We start from the raw sequence: 19878 nt of genomic DNA on the forward strand, positions 1-19878 counted from the left end.
AGTTTCTTCCTAAAGGCCAAAGATGAATTTTACATGAGCAAAACCCATTGCATCTGGATTACAGAAGAAATTGTGAAACTACCTGTAAAAGTTAACTATGAGTTATCATAAATCTACCTCATGTTTGAGCAGAAAACTGCCACTCTGAATGCTGTATTCATGCATAACTTATCTGGACAGGTGAAGACTTCTAGTTCATTCATGCATAACCTTTCTTTTTCACTAAAATTACTTTTATTCAAAAATATTTTTAGTCTTTTTTGTTGTTCTTTTTTGCTTGTGTATTTCACAAGCAGAACTCCATACCAGAGAGGAAAAATAAAAAACAAACACCATATGCTGCCAGAAAAGTGATACATCCAGTTTCACACTAGTGAAGGATAAAAGGAGCAGCTCAGAAAACACAAGGTTAGATTTGGTGCATCTGTGCAATTTGCTTAATAAAAACTGCTGCCTGCTTTGCTGTTTCTCTTTCCCCATTCCAGCTAGCTGGAGCACAGACCAGCATTCCTGTTGCTAATGATAACTACTGAATTACGGTGTTGGCAAATACTTCAAGAGACCATCCAGCTCAGTCCCTGGAAGGATCAAGAACACTTAAACCATCTCTGATGAATTTCAATAGCAGATGCCTCAAAGGTGCTTTGATACTGGCCTGAAGGCTATGGTAAAGCTGTGCACACCATGTCAGCCCTATTGACGCAGCAAGAGGCTGGGTCACACATGCATTTGGAAGGTGCACTTCACACCAGCCCCAAGGACTCTGAAACTGTGTATTAACATTCACAGCCCAGGGGCTTACCTTACCCTCCAACAGCTGATCAGCTCCAGGAGTTCAAAGGGAAAGGAAAGTCAACCACATCTTCCAGAGGGGTTTCCTAAAATACACAAAGCCTTCCACAGATAGACAGGAAAGCCAAGCAGTTCTGCTGCCCAGAGCTGGAGGACGATGAGGATGGAGTTCTCAGTAATTTCACAGACAACAATAACTTGGGCAAGAATGTTGATCCGATGCAGGGCAGGAAGGCTCTGCAGCAGGATCTGGACAGGCTGCATCAATGGGCCAAGGCCAATTGTATGAAGTTCAATAAGGCGAAGTGCTGGGTCCTGCACTTGGGTCACAACAACTCCTTGCAGCTCTACTGGCTGGGAAAGAGTGGCTGGAAAGCTGCATAGCAGAAAAGGATCTGGGGAGGCTGGTCAACAGTGGTTGAACGTGAGCCAGCCTGTGACCAGGTGGCCAAGAAGGCCAATGGCATTCAGGACTGCATCAGCAATAGTGTGACCAGCAGGACCAGTGATTGTCCTGCTGTACTTGGCACTGGTGAGGTCACACTTTGAATCCTGTGCCCAGTTCTGGGACGCTTACTACAAGAAAGCCACTGAGGTGCATATCCAGAGAAAGGCAACCAAGGTGGAAAAGGATCTAGAGACTAAGTCATATGAGGAGTGGCTTAGGAAGCTGAGTGTGTTTAGCCTGTAGAAGAGGAGGCTCAGGGGAGACCTTATCACTCTCTATAACTACCTGAAAGCAGGTCAGTCTCTTGCCCCAGGCAACAAGTGGTGGGACAAGAGGAAATAGCCTCATATTGCACCAGGAGAGATTCAGGTTGGACATCAGAAAGAACTTTTTCACTGAATGGGTGGTTAAGTATTATAATAGGCTGCTCAGGAAATTGGTGGAGTCACCATCACTGGAAGTGTTCAAGAATGGCTGGATGTGTCACTTAGTGCTCTGGTTTAGTTGGCATGGTGGTGTTTGGTCTAAGGTTGGACTCCATGTTTTCCAGCTTTAACAAATTATTCTATGAATGACTCTGTGAGGGAAGGACATATGCCTGATGGGTGACTAGCTGATAGATATTTCTTTTGAGTTCTTTCGAGCTGTTTCCATAGCATTTGCCGTTGCTCCTTTACTGCTTGAGGACCTGGAGGAAACTTTTGTCATTATAGAATCAAAGCAAGAATCTTGCACCTTCAAAACTGTGACCCAAAGGGCTGAAAAGTCCAGACTTGTCTTTTCTCCTCTACCTGGCAAATCCCTTCTACCTGAAATGCATTTTCTCATGTATGCCCAGGTGGTCCATGAAACAATACAAGCAAAGAGCAGGTTAAGACTATTCCAGCCTTCCTTCTAGCTTAACATCCCCCTCTCCTTATCAGTTGGGATCTGTAGCAGTGGGGTACAAAGAACCTCTCAATTTTAGAGCACTTAATGCATTGAAAGGCGGTTTTGAGTTATATGGTAGTACTCCATACAGGCACACATCTGATGCACAGTGGAAAGGAATGAATAGATAGGAAACAGTAGCACAGAGGTAAGGGCTGGATTAGAAGTCATCAGGGAAAAAAAATAAAAAGCACAAAAAATCAGAAAAAACCACTTTCAGTTAATAATGATATTCTAGGATGGCGTAATTTCATGACAACATCATCAAAATTACTCCCAAAATAAAAAAAAAAAATTTCAGGCTTTGCCAATTCTGATCTGAATTGCACCAGCTGTATTTAAACAAAACCAAAGCAAATAAACCCAAAAGCACTCCCCCTGCTCCCTCAAAAAAAAAAAAACCAACCAAAAATAAAAACCAAAAACAAACAACTCACAAAACAAAACAAGCAACAACCAAAAATCCTAACAAAAAACCCTCAAGGGCTAAAATTGGGACAAAAATAGTTTCTAATTAATGACTACTGACAATTCAGATGGATTTATATGTAAGACTACAGTGAGCTATGTCCTAGTAATTTTTTTTCTTTTTTTTTTTGGGGGGGGGTGTATTTGGGGTTTTTGTTTGTTTGTTTGTTTGTTTTAATCACCAGTGCAGAGAGATGAGCTCTCTTACATGTCAGCTCTGTTCTTCATTCTCTTGAAGGAGCAAGAGAAATGTCTATTCGACATTCTCCAAAAACTGCTCTCATGCACTCTTCTTCCCAGTTCTTTCTCAAAACCAAACTGGTTTCTTGAACAGTGAAATTAAGACAGCCTTTCTCAAGTGGGATCCCATTAAAGTATCTTCTAGATACCATTATATGTAATTCTTGCCCTACTTTCAACGATTCAAAAGGCCCCTACTCAAGCTTGGACATTTTGTGAGTTATTCTTGTCTCTGAAAAATACTCTTGCCCATTTACAGTTCCTTCTAGTCCCAATATACGGCTGTAATCATTGCCATCCAGTTAAATGCCACCCTGACACCCGATCCCATCAGATCTCGGAAGCTAAGCAGGGTCAGCCCTGGTTGGCACTTGGATGGGAGACCTTCTGGGAATACCAGGGGCTGTAGGTTCTGGTCTTGAGGACTTCATTGTCACTGTCCAAGCTCACTCGGCCATGGCACAAGAACCTTAGGAGTAAAGTTCTGTGCATTTTGTGCCTCAACTAAAAAATCCACTGCGCAGGCTCGAAGGACACACCCACATGGGTAGAGCCCTTCTCAAAATCTTTGTTCGCGAAGCCTCTCCAGCAATCATTGCCATCATCTCCCTTTAGTCCACTGCAAAGCTCAACAGGAGAGGCAATCTGGCAGATGTGTGAGTGTGGAGGCTGGTTTGGGAAGCACAGGCACCCAATTTACATGTGAGCCAGTAGAATTACCTTTCTGCCTGTGATAACTCAAACTTCCTAAGCCACACAGGACCTTCCTCTGATTATAAGCCAACATTATTTTAATTCAGTTATTTGTATTCAGCTATAGCCTTTGTTCTGGGAACAGAGCCAACTGAAGTACTGAATACTTAGTGAGTATAATTAGAAAGGTAAGCAGCTCTGAAAGGAATGAAATCAACACACACACACACACATACAGAGTCATTATACAGGATGCATGAGGAGAAAGCTGAAGAGTGGAAAGCAAAGACTTGGACACAGACACACACACAATAAAACCCCCACACCCTAAACGATTCATCTCTACCAAACTGACATCTCTGCCAAATGAACTCCGTTGCCCTGATAATTTGGAGAAATGTTTGTTTGTGGAGTGGGTGGGTTGGACTCATGACCTGTTTGTTGAAGCAACAAAAGCTCTTGAAAAAAGCCTTCCTAAGATCTGACAGGCTTTGGCCTTCAGCAAACAACATGTTCAAAATAAGCAAATAATGAGCAACCTTCATCGATGAACTGCCAGCACAGAATGTCTTCAGATCTCCCCGAGCAGTTCTTGACTGGCTGTCCTTCAGGCCTTTTCTCATGCCCCCATGTAATCACATGGCTTTTATGTTCTCCCACTTTGTTTTCAACATTTCAGTCATTTCTGTGTTTAACCTTCAGTGCAGCTTCATAAAGAAACCACCTTATCTCTGTCCAGATTGTTCCAGGTATTTACATGCTACCTGGATCATGAGAAAATCAATAGGAATCAAGTACCTAAATATCTCTGAGAATACAAACTGCTGTTGTCCTCTAGGGCCCATCCATCTCCTGTCCCTCAAGTAGAGTAAGAGCATTACTTTTCTACTAGTGGCATGACACAACTTTACCCACAAAGGTAAACTCTGAGGAGCAGAGGTTTTCCACTTCACTAGAACAGGCTGCAGTGAGTAAAACCGGGAAAATACAATCAAAGTGACAAGTGGCTGCAATGACTCAATTGTTCTTGGGTGGTTTACAGAAATGCATTTTTCAGATGGGTCCTTTGGAGCAGCTTTTGGGCCCTACCTGAGCACCATTCCTAAAACATCAGACTATTATACACAGAGCCAGTAGGAAATCCACTTCAAGTTTGTTAGAGAACCTATTAAAAAGTCTGCAAAGATTTTCAATAGCTTAAAATTCTCATTAGTTCCTAAATAATCTCTTGCCCATCTTAGTGAGGTACTCAAACAGCAACCAAGCAGGGTGTGTAAAAAAAAATGCTCTCCTATGAAAATTCATTGTTGAAACCTGTTGGATAAGGATTACAATATGAAGATATTTACATTACTGTTTCCCACCGCTTAGCAAAAAAAGGGACCCAAGCATGTAGTCTTCAGGCCCTATCAGAGCTGGATGTTGGAGAACATGCAGGTTTTCAGGCAGGTGATCCAAGGGCAGCTTCCCAGAGGGGAGCCTCAGAAATAATGCCCCCATGAACTTCTGCAATCCACTTAGGTCTGCCCTTATTTCCAGAGGTGGGAGATGCTGTTCCACAGATCACAAACCCTCCTCCTCTCACATTGTTCAAATGTGCATTTCAGAGAGGAAATTCTGGGTCCCACTCTCCAGTTCTCACTAAAGAAATCTCATATCTGACTTTACAACCAGGATGTTTCAGCATCCTAGAGAGTGAAGAGGATAAGGGGATGTGATCTGAGGCCAGGCTAAAGCCATTCCAGCTTTGCCACATTTGGACTGACATAGCTGGGCTAATTCCAGCAGCATGAAAGATGTTCCATTACAACAGTGCTCTTGCTTGTAGAATTAATTCTGCTAGTGATCAGATGATGGAAAGGAGAGGCTAAATCACCAGGCAAAGCAGAGCCTCACCAGGATAAACTGTGTTCCTAATAGGAGAGCTCTGTGCCTCCCTGGCAACACCTTCCGGCACAGATCTGGTCTGTGAAAAAGCCAGGTGTTGATTTTACCTGCACTGAGGGTTTATTTTCCCTGTCTTAGAGCTCATTCCCTAGAACTGTCTCTGCTCTTGAACATTTGCCTCTGTCATGGCATTCCAATTGCTTTTCTGGTTCACTTTCATCTCCATCCATAAATAGTGTTGCACTCTCCAGACTTAGTTTTAGCTTTTATTTTAGCTGATTCTCATGACAGACCATTACCTCAAGCCTGAAATGAAGCATTAAAGTTGGGCCGAACTCCAGCAAGCCCAAGGCAGCCTCACTCAGTGTTGTGACATTTCCACAGCTAGATAAGGATCAGACTCAGGAATTAGTCCTTCAGCTTTATTATCATCACTGTGGTCAAACTACTCTCCATTCAGTATTTTTGCCTTTACTTCAGCCTTCCTTTCAAATCCAGTGTTTTGAAAGAGGGAATGTGTTTCACCTCTATAAGCAGCTATGGGATGGATATGATGTTTGACTGGCACACTGGGATAAATATCCCCATGAAAGAACATAATCAATATATTAGTAGCATTTTAGGCCCTATAGAGTGCATTTTCACCCTCAGACTTTGCATTTGATCAATCTGGACCACAGGCTAATCTCAAAGTCAGTAACTGCTGTCATCCCATTGAGCCAAAACATTAAAAGTAAAATCAACAAAATATCCAACACTGAGGAAGATTTCATGCACTGCTGACTTGGATCGGATATTTTCAATTATATACAGTGTTCATCTGTAATACAAAACACTGGAAAAGGCAGTTTTGTTATGTCAGTCTTCTGGCTAATAATCACTTGGCCATCCCTCTGCCCTTCGGTTGGAAGGGGAAGTCTTCACTTCCTGGCCTCATATTTCTGCACATTTCTACTTTCTGCTTCATTTTTATTCCAGAGAGAGCTGTTTTTCGGCTGTGGACAAAATGACCTTTGAATATTTGTCTACAAAGAGATCTGAGATCTTTTGACTGAAGATGACTGTGTATCTGCCATTACAACCAACGCTCTGATTTAAGCAATGACTTAACTTTATTACTAAAATTTAAAAAAAAAAGAAAAAATAAAAAAAATCCCTCAACAGCACTTACACTGCATCCAGAAATCATGTCTAGATTGTACAGAACAGCATAGCTGAACACACCATGCCTTTGCCACACTGTGGCATTACTGCTATTCATTGCCCTTCAGTGATACATCATGTCTTCTTGGTTAATTGCAATTTTACATGGTATTTTTCTACTTATGAAGATGCTTTTTCTTCAGCTAGGGTCAGGTTATCATAATTTTCAGTAAATAAGTTTTGACCAAAGAGCACAGTTTGTGCTGGCCTCCTTATGTGGATGACGTCTCCCTGATGAAAAGCAAGTCATGAAGCTGCAGCTCCCAGTAACTTGCTCAGAGTTTTGGCCTTGTCTGTGTTGCCTACCAAGTATGTTTTCCACACAGAGATTAATTAAGGCACATTAGTCATCTCCTGAAAGCTAACAACAGGGCAATACAGTGCTAACACAATAGGTCTTCTCAACGGCTTGGCAGTGCTGTACTTAAAATTGTGACTGGCTTGAACCTTGCTTCCTACAGGATGCCATTTCATTTCTGCTTCAGAAAGAAACACTGTCTTTCTGATCAATGAAGATACAGCCTTAACTTTTAATTTTTTTTTCCAGTAAGTGGGTGTGAAGGTGACAAAATGTGAGCATACAGTAGAGGCACTGTAGCATTCTACAGCATTAGTATTATATGTGATATGAGGTGATGTCAATGCACTAATCCAATCACAGATGATGCAGAAGCCCCATTAGTGGGCAGACAAGCTCTGATCTGAGCCATTGTGACTCCATCTCAAACCCAACTCTGGTTTTGCCCCTAGTTAAGAACTGATGATGAAAACCCATAAAGATGGAGTATAGCAATTTCTACTACACTTTCACCAAGGCAACCTTCATAAATAAAAAGTTCATCAAGAGCACTTTGTCCTTGTTGGGAGAAAACTAAGGGCTATTTGGGTACCACTGAAATCTTCTAGATTTCATCAGGATTTAGGTCACTCAGTTTGACACTGCGCACTCTGTACTATTAGAGTTTGTGTGGGGGTAAGCAGATGCAACACAAACCAGCTTCATAGGACAACTTGGGACTTGTAACTGTGGTGGTTTATTAAATGTCACTAAAACCTTCTGAAATGCTGAATGTAGGGAAAACTCATTGGCTGTCAGGACCTTCAGTACACACTGTCTGCTGTCTAGAAGTTACACAAAACAAAGGAGAAGTAATTTCTTTATGACAGGTTTCTTCTGGAAGGGTAACCAAGAAAAGCAAGTTCATGAATAGGAAAAGACACCCAGTACAGACAGTCCAAAAGAAGGAAGGGCTAAAAAGTGGAAAAGTCCCCAAGCATAAAAACATCGATTTTAACTTGTGAATGAAAAGTACCTAGCACCTAAGGAAGTTTTTGACAGAGATGAAATGGATGACTCAGTTACTTAGAGGAAGACAGGCTGTGAGACCAGACAGAAAGAAAAAAGTCTGCATGGTAAAGAGAAATGCTTTCTGATGAGATTCCAGGAGAGGAGGAAAAAATGAAATAAATATGTACAGAACACTGAAAAACGTGAAGAGTAGAGTTCATGCTAATTTCTTCATACTCTTTCAGAAATCAATCCCACAGCTTGATGCAAGACTGTTTTATTATCTGAAGACTCTCCAAAGGGCCAGCTTCACTATCCATTGCCATGTTAGGTGCTCCTTCAAATATTAACTGTTGCATGAAGACCTGAGGATGGAAGAACAGAAGTAGGCATGTAAGCAAAAAAAAGAAATGGCATAGGAAAGACACAAAACAGCTGGTTTAAAGAAAATAAAATAAACCCAGTAATTTAAAAGAGAAAAGACCCTGGCTTTAGCTACTTGAAATGTATGTTTCCAACTTCCAACTCTAGTTTCCTCTAGAAAGGATATTGTGTGGATTTTTTGAAGGTGCCTGTTTGTCTTACAAAGAGCCCTTGGAAGCAGAGCAGTGACTTGCCCTGTCAAATATGTAACACTCACTAGCTTATAAATATGAAAAACTAATAGAACACAGTCATGGTGCTCTGTTGTTGTCTGAAAACTTAGCTGTACTCAAGGGGGATTCAATCTGCATTCATTCCTTCTGCAATAACAATCCATTCGTTGGATGTTTTCCATGTTCATGATAACCTCTGAGAAGCTCAAAATGAATTGCCATCAAACGGAGGTGACTTCTCAGGAAGGTTTGCCAGTTTAGCTGTAATCATATAAGCAAAACGGAATCATTGACCCTCCAAGAATCAATACAGCTGCGCCAGTGAAAAGTTATTTATACTAGTTCTCTTTAGACCATGTCTGCAATACAGACTTTGGAAAGCATCAGTCATGGGGTGCTAGGCTGCAACGTGTGACAGACATACCAGAGCTGTCAAGAGTACCTGGCCTAAACTAATTTCCAAATGGCTGTGCTCTAACCTGGGCAGAATACTTCACTAACTTACACAGGCAAAACTGGAGTTTTGCCCATATAACCTGTACGCCCTTTTCCATGCCAGAAATACGCTCCTTGAAAAAAAATGGATATTATTCTGGTGTAAAATGGGGGTTTTATCAGTATAGGTCTCATTTGTCCTGGCAAAAAATCCTGATAATACACCATTGTAAGGGCCAGTCCTTTTTGATTCCTCACATGCAGGACAGTGACTTTCGTCTTCAGCTCCCTCCCTCCACCCTCTCAGGTGAGCTAGAGATGAGCTTAGGGGACAGATCTTCAGATTCAGAACCTTCAAATAGGAGCGAGTACCATTCTTGTACCATCTGCTGATATTCTACTGGCACTTCTGCATTAGTGTGAAGTTGGGTCCATCAGGGTAGACAAAACAACCTCAACTCAGTGTCTAGATTAACCCAGATGATTTAGAAGAGATAATTTGAAGTAATAGTCTGAGAGGTCAAAAAATACCAGCAGGAAACCATGGCAAATACCTCAGAAAAGAAACTTTGACAAACAACTGATCTGGAAGGATATCTGCCCAGTCCTCACCTGTTTTCCTCTCTCTTTCCATGTCAGACCAATACATTACCATTGACGGCATTTTAGCCTTTTTTCCCAAGAATATGAGGCCCGTGTAATGGTACTATGTAAGACTGGGTGCATTTGTATTTTATCCCTTTCCAGCAATAACTTTAGAACTCATTATCAATTTAAAAATTGATAAATACATTGACAGGGAGGTGGAAGACTCAAAGACACAAAACTTAAGTGAATAGGTAGGAGAATGAGGAAGAAGAAAAAGAATCACATAACAAAACAAATTAACAAACAAAACAAAACAAACTGTATCATATCTTACTTTGGGACCACTACCCATTACAAGAGGCAGATAAAATTGAAGGTGTCTAAGTGAAGAGCACTAAGATGGAAAGAACACTGAAGATCTTAATATGCAAAGAGAGGCCGGGACACTAGCATTGTTCAACCAGCCAAAGAGAAAACTATGGGCGGTGGGGGGGTCAAGTTCCTTTTTTTTACTGCCTGATGGAAGGAAAACAGGGAAAATGGAGCCAGCCTCTTTTGAAAGATGTACAGCGAAAGTACAAGATGAAAAAATTGCAACTTGCAGTGGAGGCTATTCCATCTGGACAAAAAAAAACCTGAACATGATCCCTGAGAGGCTGGATATTGTCCAGTTTTGGATATTTCCTAACGTCACCAAATGAGACCCTCAGAATCTGATTTGACTCCAGAGTTAGGCCTTCTCTGGCCATGATGCTGGATTAAACAGCTCAAGGAGACCCTTCCCACCTAAACCATCCTGTGACTCAGCTGTCATTAGACACCACAGACACCACACAAAAATTCAATCTCAAGATACAAGCCTATAGGAAATGAAACTCCCTTGGCTTTGCTACTCATGGAACTATCTGAGCTTTTTAGTAGTGGCCTCCTCTTTGTTTGCCTTTATTAAGAGGAAGTTATATTAAAGCAGTAGTGTGGAAAACAAAGAATGGAAATATGTGTTCAGCTTTCCCTTCAATAGGCATAAAAATAAAATGCAACTTTAATCATAGCAAAAATCTGTTCCTTAAAAGATGAAAGAAACTTTGCTGTACAGCTTTGAGTCCTGGAGACAAGTAAGCCTATGGAAAGTTAGGGGCGTGTGCCCTTATTTCCAGTCCAGGAAAGGAAACACCGTAGCAGCAAGGTAGCAGACACCACCAGTGGTCTGTGCCCAGCTTTTTCTCTCTGTCTCATCCTATGTGCCCATTGCCTCAGTTTCCCCTCTGAAATTGTTGCCCTTTGCTTTGGATGATCTGAAACCTGGCTCTGGACAAACTGCCAACAGAAATAGTTGTTGAACAGAAACTCTAAGTAAAATCACAGAGTTTACTCTTCTCCAGCTAGATAGATAGATCTTTACATACAGTAGGACATCAGGCCCCGACTGTGAAGATAGAGAATAGAAATGGGGCAACTCCACAGCACTCTCTTGGCACTTGCCACACAATCGCACTCAGCACCTCATGGGCTCTTGTGGAGTGTCCAAAACCTCAGGGATAAAGTCCTGATCAGCCCGATCTTGGCACTGCCCCCGCTTTGAGCAAGTCTGGACCAGAGACCTTCTGAGATCCCCTCCAACCTAATTCAACTTATGATCATACAAACATTTACTCAAGAGCTTTAACACTCAGTTGATGCCAATTTAGTTGCACATCTTCATTCACCAGCCTCAGAGGAAAAGATAAATAAAAATTTCAACCAAATGTGGTTTTGAGGGTTTTTTTAACCAGGAAAAAAATATGAATTGGGGTTGGCAGCTCCTTTTTTTTACAAGTTTCTATCTAACCCACTGAACAGCTTTAGTTTACAAAATTACACCCCCCATTCTGGAGCCATTCTCCTTAGGTATTTTTATTCAGAAAAAAACATCATCTTTTGACAGGATTTTTAACAGCCTTTAATTATTTTTAATTGAGAATGATTCAAAATTGTTTTGTCTCATTTGTTTGAACCTAGCAAGGTGTTTTCAGCCCTCTCCCAGAGTTGTTTATATAAAGACAAGGACTCCAGTCTCAACAAGGTGTATGTTGGAACTGCTCATTAGTTCAGCAAAAGTACAGATTAACATAGTTTGGTCAGTATAAAACAAATATTGGTCACAAACCTTGAAAGAACAGGCCAACCAAGAAGTGGTTTCTCCTGTGCCCTGAGCAGCTTGTGCTTTCTTGTATCTTCTAACTCTTTTCAGCTCACCATAGGTCCTTCTCTCCAACTTGGCCATGACATCAGAACACGGTTCCTAGGGCTGTATGTCTTCCCATCTTTCTCACAAAGTGCCCCTTAGTAATTTATCTGGAGTAATTAACAATATCTGCTATAGCTCCATATTTGCTCTCCTAGAAAACCTCATCACCAGCCTCTTAGTGGGGAAAAGGAGGTTGTTGCTACTGCACATCACACCCCAGCTCCTTCAAAGGGCTAACAGCAGGCCCAGTCATGCTGGGCCTATTATTCCTCTGAAAGGGACCAAACCCCAACATAATCCCAGAGGGATGGTCAAGTAGAGATCGTTAGATCCCCTGTTAACCAGAAGATCACTGTGACATTTTATGTACCTACAGCACTTCCATTACCTCTCCTGAAAAAGTAGCATTTGTTAGCCTGGAAGGAGCCAAGTGTCCCTGAGACAAGAAGACCAAAGAAAGTCCATGACTGGAGCTTGTCACTTGTCAAAGAATGTTCCTCATGCCAGTTTTCAGGTATTGAGTGACATGTTTGCATCAGGTGAGAGACTGACCACAGCTATGCAACTTGGAACAGATGACTCCTAGGCAAGACATCTGACTCCTTAAAATTTTGCTGAAAAAGCCACACGTTGAAACTCAAGTCAGCTGGTGTGCCTTCCCACCTAGAAAATAAACGTGAGCAATCTTATATAATTATAATAATTAGCATTTGGAGTATGATGATGCTTTGATGCAACCCATTTTATGTGGCTTTTTATCATTGTTCTTTAATTAAAAAGATCTCCAGCTATTGAGATCAGCATGAGTGTGTCACACCCAAATGAATGAGAAAGCAACTTTACCCCAGATCCTCAAAATAAGGGTTATTCAGAGTTTGGATATCCCTAAAGCTGACAGTGCTTATAACTGGTGTTTGTTTTGCACTTGTGCCTTTAGATATCAGCCTGTGCTTGGTGGATAAGAAAAAGGAGCAAAGACAGTAAGCTTCCTAAAGACACAGCTGGACGTGGGATCTGCCATGCTGGGTCTCGATGCTGTCAGATGCAACAGGCTCTGCACCTTTCCTATTGTAAAAGTTGCAGATGTGAAAAATAGACAATGAAACAAACCAGAATGTCTTATTTTTTTTCCTTAACCTTTTTAACAAAGAGAATCCATTACAGGAATGTGGTGTATTCCAAACTGTATAGATTTTACTGAAGCTTGTAAAGTACAGTCATGGGACTGCAGCACACAAGAAGTATTTGAAGGTGCTTAACATTCATTCCATCTTTGTTCTTATTTAATTAGTAAACATCTTCAAAGGGAACTGGCTGAGTGCTCAGGCAAAGGGCGCAAGCAGTCCAGCTCCGCAACAGGCAAATAAATGTTTAAAGGAAGATATTTGGAATACGCAAGAGGCAGGGGTTTGTTCATGCAAAAATGAGAACCAAAACCTTTCTGTGACTCACAGCTCTAGGTAAAGACAAGGCAAAGCTGTGCCCATTCTGAAGGCTGCTGTGGCACTAGGGTGTTTGTTTACAAAGAACTGTGTCTATATGCAGATTTGTGCTGAAATGCACTTGGGATTTGCAACTCCATTACCTACATCAATACTGTTTTTCATGTAAACAGGTTTTTTGTCACCGGTTATCATAACAATCTATGAAATACTGACCTCTTGGAAAATAGTGCCTCCAGGCTCACAGTGATCTGTTTCCAGGCTTCTGCAAAGTATTTCTGAGCACATCTCAGCATTAAGGTGGCTGGAGAAAGCCCTAGTTGCCTAAACCAGAGACCTCTAGAAACCAAAAGGTTTCTAAGTAGACAGGAATAGTTCTTATAGGCAGAGACCGTCAAGCTTTGATCTTTAAAGTTAAATAGCAGCCTGCTCTGCTTCAGAGTGCCTAAATGTCCTGTCTTTTGCAGGCTTTGCAGGATTGGTGACCAGGTCCCTGATGCTCATGGACATAAGCATCCCTATGGCCTCTGCTGGTGGTCTTTCCTGGCAGAATCACACCTGCTCTGAGCTGGCATGGGGCATGGGTGAGTGAGCTGCTGTGGGACTGGAGTGGAGAAGGGAATCTGGGCTACGAATAGGAAGGGTAGAAACACAGGCATCTAACTCTTCTGCTCTGTTCTGACAGAGCTGGCAAGGAACTGGGGGACATTTTCTTAAAACATGCCAGAAACCTACAGTGGAGTCTTTTCATCACCACACCAAAAGAGATCAAAGGCACTGCCCAAGGAATCATGAACAAAGTGAGGTAAAAGCCTTTGCACCAAATGCTATAGTTTGAGAAAATATATGAAGAAAAAATACCACAGAGAAAAAGGAGGGCTGTTATTACGTCATCTGGCTGTCATGTAAATTCAGTTCTGGATGACCACAAATTTTCCCTAGGCTTTTAAAAGTTTTCAGTGCAATCTGGATGCACTCTGCAACTCATATTCTATAATCCTTCCTCTTTGCCACCTGTCAATCACCTGCTGTTTGAATGTGAGATCTTTTTGACAAAGACACTTTTACTGCATAGAAAAGTGCAGACTGGCACCACACAGTCACTACCCCAGCTGAAATGTCTATATACCATTGAAACACTATTTTAAAAATCAGTGAGCTTGTAAATCCTGCAAAAAAGGGTATTTAAGCAACCACAAGACATTTTAGGATTCTTAGATACTGATGACTCAATAATTAATCATTGCTGATGAAGAGCATTTTGGGAGACAAAATAATAGAGCAATAAATATCCAAAGATTCTTTACTTTAAAATTATCATGTAGCCTTATCTCATAATCATAAATTATAAAATGTAGACCATATACATAGAGCACATAACCTACATAGAATTTGAGAGTAAGGCTTATGTCCGTAATTAAGTAACACAAGCAAATATAGACAGAAATTATTGTGTTAAAATGAAGAGGCACAAATAGTTGTAGGGGAATTTTCAATACCTCCTCCCTTGAGATAGACTCATAGCAAAATAAAAAATTCAAATATTAAAAGCGTGAAAAAGCCTGGGGATTTGGGTTCTTTGGTTTTGTTGGGGTTTTTTTTGTAGGCTTTGTTCTTTTAACGGCACTTTTCCAAGATTAAAGGAAAAACAGAACTGTTGCAAATGTTTCCATAGGAAGTATCTATCATTTCCCAAACAGCTCTCATTGTCTTTCTCTTGATTCATACTTTAGATTGAAGCTTTCTAAACTCTGAGTCCCAAAATGGTACTTAGGCACCATGAAAAAAGGGAATAATAAAATAGTGCTTGGTGGCCTACATGTAACTCTGTGACACAGGCTGATACCTGTCCTGTTATTATTTCTCTGCTGTGGTTAAGCAGATGACCTCTGGACAGCAGGGAATTCACTAAAATAATCCTTTCCTCTTCAAGAGTTAAAACCCCACTTCTCAAACATATGAACCAGAAACAAAATGAACCTTTGCAGCCTTCTCTTTGCCATAAAAGGACTCCTCTCTCAGCAGCAACCAGAGTCCATTAGCTGGGAAAGCAGGCAGGTGTAAAAGAAGTTCATGTTTAACCTCACTGGGTTTGAAAGCCAGCGCTGAAGTTTATCAGCTCACAAGCCCGTGAAGGGAGGAGGAAAGGCAGAGAATGGGATTTAGTCAAAGACTTACTCAGAGTTAACACAGGCCACTGGCGCTAATAAACAAACATTGCCAGACATCAAAAGGAAGTAAGTAAATCTGGGAAGGTTTAGTCCAAACAATGGAAGGGCAAGCTAAGCTGGTTGCAGGGTGGGCAGTGGGGTGGGTGACTTTGAAATGTTAACCCTTGCCTGGGCCACACTGGCATCATAAAGGGAGGGTTGAACCCCAAATTTGTTCTAGAGAAGCAAGAAATTGCTCCCCTCACAGTCAGAAAAAGCCCTACATTCTGAAGCTCTTATTTCTTTGTTTCTCCATCTTCAGTTAATCAGCTCATGTAAGCTTGGGAGACAGCCCAGGGCAAACCCCTAGGTGAGGTTGATTGAGCACAGCCAAATTGTGTACTTACACACATAGTTCAGCACAGAGGGGCAAAGTGTCATTTGCTCATCTGAGACTTCCTGACCTGTAAAAGTCCCTTTGTCTTTTTTTCTTCTTCCAATTTCTATTCAAATGTCAGTCTTGCTCTGTCCATAGCCTACTACTTTGTGAGCACAGCTACAACAGAGACTCCATTGAGGACATATGAACATCTATGTGCAGAAAGAGACTCTTCTGGAAGGGCAAGGCTTTGAAGATGCAGCCAGGAGCTGGAAGAAAGGAAAATTCTTCAGGTGACAGTGGCCAGTTAGTTGTGAGTCTCGGAACTGTAGGTGGTCTCTGATCCATCCATTTTCAGAAGGATTTTCTGAACCAGCAGAGTTCAAGATGGGCTTCACCAGGCTCAGCCAAGGGTCCCCTTCCAGGCTCAAGGAACAGGAGATTCTGCCTTGCATGGGATGTCTTGACAATGACCTTTCTGCAGAGCCAAACCTTCTCCTGAGGACTTGGCAAAGCTAGGACATGCTGCCTTTTACCAGGGTTCAATCTCACTTCTTTTGGAGGTTAAGGGAAAACAGGAGGCATTGGAGTGAGTAGAGCATTGCTTGCAGAGGTTAGAGGCCACCTCTCTGGGCTCATCAGAGGCAGATCTCTCATGGGCTCCTGCTGAGCATCTCCCCAAAGATTCCTTCCTGAAAGACCCACATGGTGACTACTCCATGGTAAGAAATGGAAACTTGGCTGTCAGCTCTGTACTTCATGTGGATAAAGACCTGAAGAGGAGGCATTACATAGCTTGTCTCCCCTTTGCCCAGGAAGAGTAAAGGAAAGGGAAAATGCAGAGTTCCTTTATAGTAGCTGGATGCCTTCGATGCATGCTTTTCCTCCTGAAGGCTGTTCCTCTGGCTGGAAGCAGAGGCACTGCCTCCAACAGGATGCCTGCAACTTAGCCCTCAGGAAGGGGCAAGTGTGTGAAAGGGAGAACAGAGAAGAGAAATTGAAGAGTGCAGAATTCACAGAGGCCACAAGTGGGAGAAACAGACAGATGTGATCAGGTAGGTTTTGCTGATCACCGTGGCATTGTATCTGCAGGTCTTAGGGCTCCTTTCCTAATTCTCCCTCTACCATTTTGCAGTGAGGACAGCCAAGCCAGAAGCATCTTGCTCCAAAGACAGGTGATACATTAAAAGAAAAAAACAACAACAACAAGGCTCTATAGAAACCACAATCAACATAGAGGTTTAAATAACATCATACGTAATACACTGCATACTCCCACCTCCAAGAGAGGAAGAGATGGCTGAAAAGGAATGTAAACTGAGCCAAAAAGAAAGCAAGGCTTTTTCAAAAAGGCAAAGGCTGGCAATTCCGTAAGAGCTTGCAATCTGCTGTAGCACAGGCTGTTTGAAGGCAGGAGTGAAGAACAGCAAGCCAAAAAGGCCCCAGAGACAGGATTATTAACCTTTTTTCTTTGGTTTCTGTTTTTGTTATTTCTGCTTAGTCAAGGCTCAGTTTGGCTCCTCACAAACACATCTGTCACCAGGAGCGCACAGACCACCCATGGAGTGCTGAGCCACTGATCCAAGTGGTTCCAGCCCCACTCCCATCCCACCCTCTCTCCACCTCCTGACTCCCTTTCCATCAGCTGGGATGCTAATATTTGAGATCATGGTGTGCCGCCTTCCTTTGTCAGGCAAGGTAACGCAATGACAGGATGATGTGCAACAGGTCCATGTTTCTTTTATTAGGATCGTGTACCTGCTGTCACTTTCGATAAGGGCTATCTATTTCAAGTGGTTTCCTGCAAAGTCAACAGGGCTGAGTTTCTCTGAGAGGTCATGAGAATTATCTGGAACCTCCAAGTGTGTCTATTCAAACCTGCATCCTCTATCATAGCACAGCCAGCTTTGTTACTTCAAGATCCCATCAGGTACATAAGCTCTAAAGCAGCCACTAGTAGCCCAAAGAACATAAGCACATATTTAACTTTGAGCTAAAGGATTCCTCTAGACATCAGTTTTATTACCCCTATGCCTAAAGCTAGGCACATGTCTTTTGTGGATCGTAGCAGCATCAATAATTTACATTGTGGAAGCAACTGGAAGCCCCATTTATGTTGAGATTGTTATACAAATAAAATAATTGACAGTCCTTGCCCTAAAAATCTTTCAGACTGGAAAGTGAATCTGCTACTCCCTTTCTAGCTTGCTCTTCCACAATTTATTTTTCTCTCATATTTAATCCAGCTTACAAACTTCCATGCAGCAACATCAGCACATCATTTTTAAATTTTGCTCTTACTGACTAATGAGAAGAAGTGACCCTCATCTTTATTGTTAGAAAGGGCAGAGGCAGATGGGCTCAAATGCTGAAAGATTTACTGTAGAGCAACCAGTTCTGCAGAGGCACAAACTGAGATATGAGCCATAAATTAAGATGCTTCTGGAATACTTTTGTGAGCTTTCAGCACTACCACAGGCTTCTTGTCAGATCAGCTGTTTGCTCTCATGACAATAAAAATCCACCCTCCAGATTAACTCTTCCCCAAGATGCTTTGCTGACTGTATACAGGAATTGGGATCAGTTCTCTTGCAATTTGGAAAATATGAAAAAACAAAATAACAAACAGAACAAAGCAGCTGGGTCTCCCTTTTCTGATTTATATGGTCTTGTGTATTTGAAGTCTGTTTGCAGTTCTAATCCCATACAGACCAGGGTCCTGGAGACAAGAGTTTCTCTGATGATCAGGTGTCTTGCTGCAGAGTCTGAGTGTTTCTGTGTGTAATTGTCATGAGCTGTCCTTGTTCACTTCTCTTCCTGTCAGGGCAGAACCCTTCCTCTGCAAAAATACTGATTCTCATTTTCCATAACTGCTGTGGTCTCAACTCCAGACTGTCACTTATCCACTTCTACACCATGAGGCCCTAAACTGAAACCCATGGTCCAGTTACTGCTGACAAAAGCAGAAAATTGAGTGTTGAGGGTTTTTTTTTTTGTTTTTGAAGTACACCCAATGCTGCCTGCAGTACACTAGAGCAGATTCCTTTAGCACAATGCTGGCCCACTGACTCATAGTCAATTTATCATCCTCTAAAATCCCCCAATCCTACTTCTTGATAGGAAAATACTGGTTAGAAAACACCAAATTTCCTCTTTTTTTGGGAGACTGACAGAACTATTTAAAGGTTTTTACAGTAGTTGTTGTTTTTATCATATTCTTAGTGTGCACAAAGTTGACCAAATTCAATATTCTTCTTAATTAAATCTCTGTAGTTGTAATATAATAAAAGCTGAAAGCAAGCCAAGGTAAAACAACAAGTAAACATTTTTATTAGATTTCAGGGTTTCTGTGGAAAAGGACAGAAGCATCCACAGCTTTGTTATAGAATTCCCATCTGTCTTAAATCCAGTGCTCTCTCAGGAAGACATAGATGCCATCTCCAAAGGCTAACATCCCACTCAGTGCAAGGAGATGAAAAGAAGCCACTATTCTTATTTATGTAAGCATTTCAGTAGCATCCAGAGGCTCCAGTCAGGGCCTTCAAAAGCTAGACATAGCTCACCCGTTACATCTCTGCCAAGCTTTGAAGGGTCAGGTTTAGCCTCCAGAGGTCCCGGCTGAGGAGCAGTGGTAAAATCACCACCAGTCCAGACGTTTAGGAGGACAGGTCAGATTGCCTCTAGATTCATTCTAGAAAGTACCAAATTAAAGACATGAAACCCTTTATTTAGGGAAAGTAGGGGAACACCACCAAGCCACACTCCCAATCACATTGCTTGCTACCCCTCAAACCTCCCACCTGCCCCATAAAGTTGCCCATATTGAAATTTTGATTTTTTCAATTCAAGCAGAAGCTGAGTTTGCAGCTTTCCATCTTCCTGAGTGGTCTTAAAAAGCCCCACCTGATTCTAGGATCAGAACCGCCCTACACATAAGGTCCAAGTAGTAGACTTCAGATGGAGAAAAATTCAAGTTTCAGTGATTCCCATTTCCAGTTCAGGTGGTCCCTCAGAAGCTGAATCCACGCACTTGGACTGACTGGGGTAGCTGTCACTTTTGCTAGATGCCTTGGCCAGGAGGTCTCATGAATTGTTCTTTTTGGTGTTTGCCC

General features: G+C 41.9%; 1 long non-coding RNA gene across 1 annotated transcript; it reads right to left on the bottom strand.

The window, feature by feature from the left end:
* Positions 1–7676: 7676 nt before the first annotated feature.
* LOC139671263 (uncharacterized) lies at positions 7677–12134 on the bottom strand. The gene is made up of 2 exons (XR_011697702.1): positions 11715–12134; positions 7677–8314 (listed from the first exon to the last, which is right to left on the bottom strand). It is a non-coding gene; the product is annotated as an uncharacterized lncRNA (long non-coding RNA).
* Positions 12135–19878: the final 7744 nt, after the last annotated feature.

The sequence above is a fragment of the Pithys albifrons genome, chromosome 4, assembly GCF_047495875.1.
Source record: "Pithys albifrons albifrons isolate INPA30051 chromosome 4, PitAlb_v1, whole genome shotgun sequence".
Taxonomy (NCBI): domain Eukaryota; kingdom Metazoa; phylum Chordata; class Aves; order Passeriformes; family Thamnophilidae; genus Pithys; species Pithys albifrons.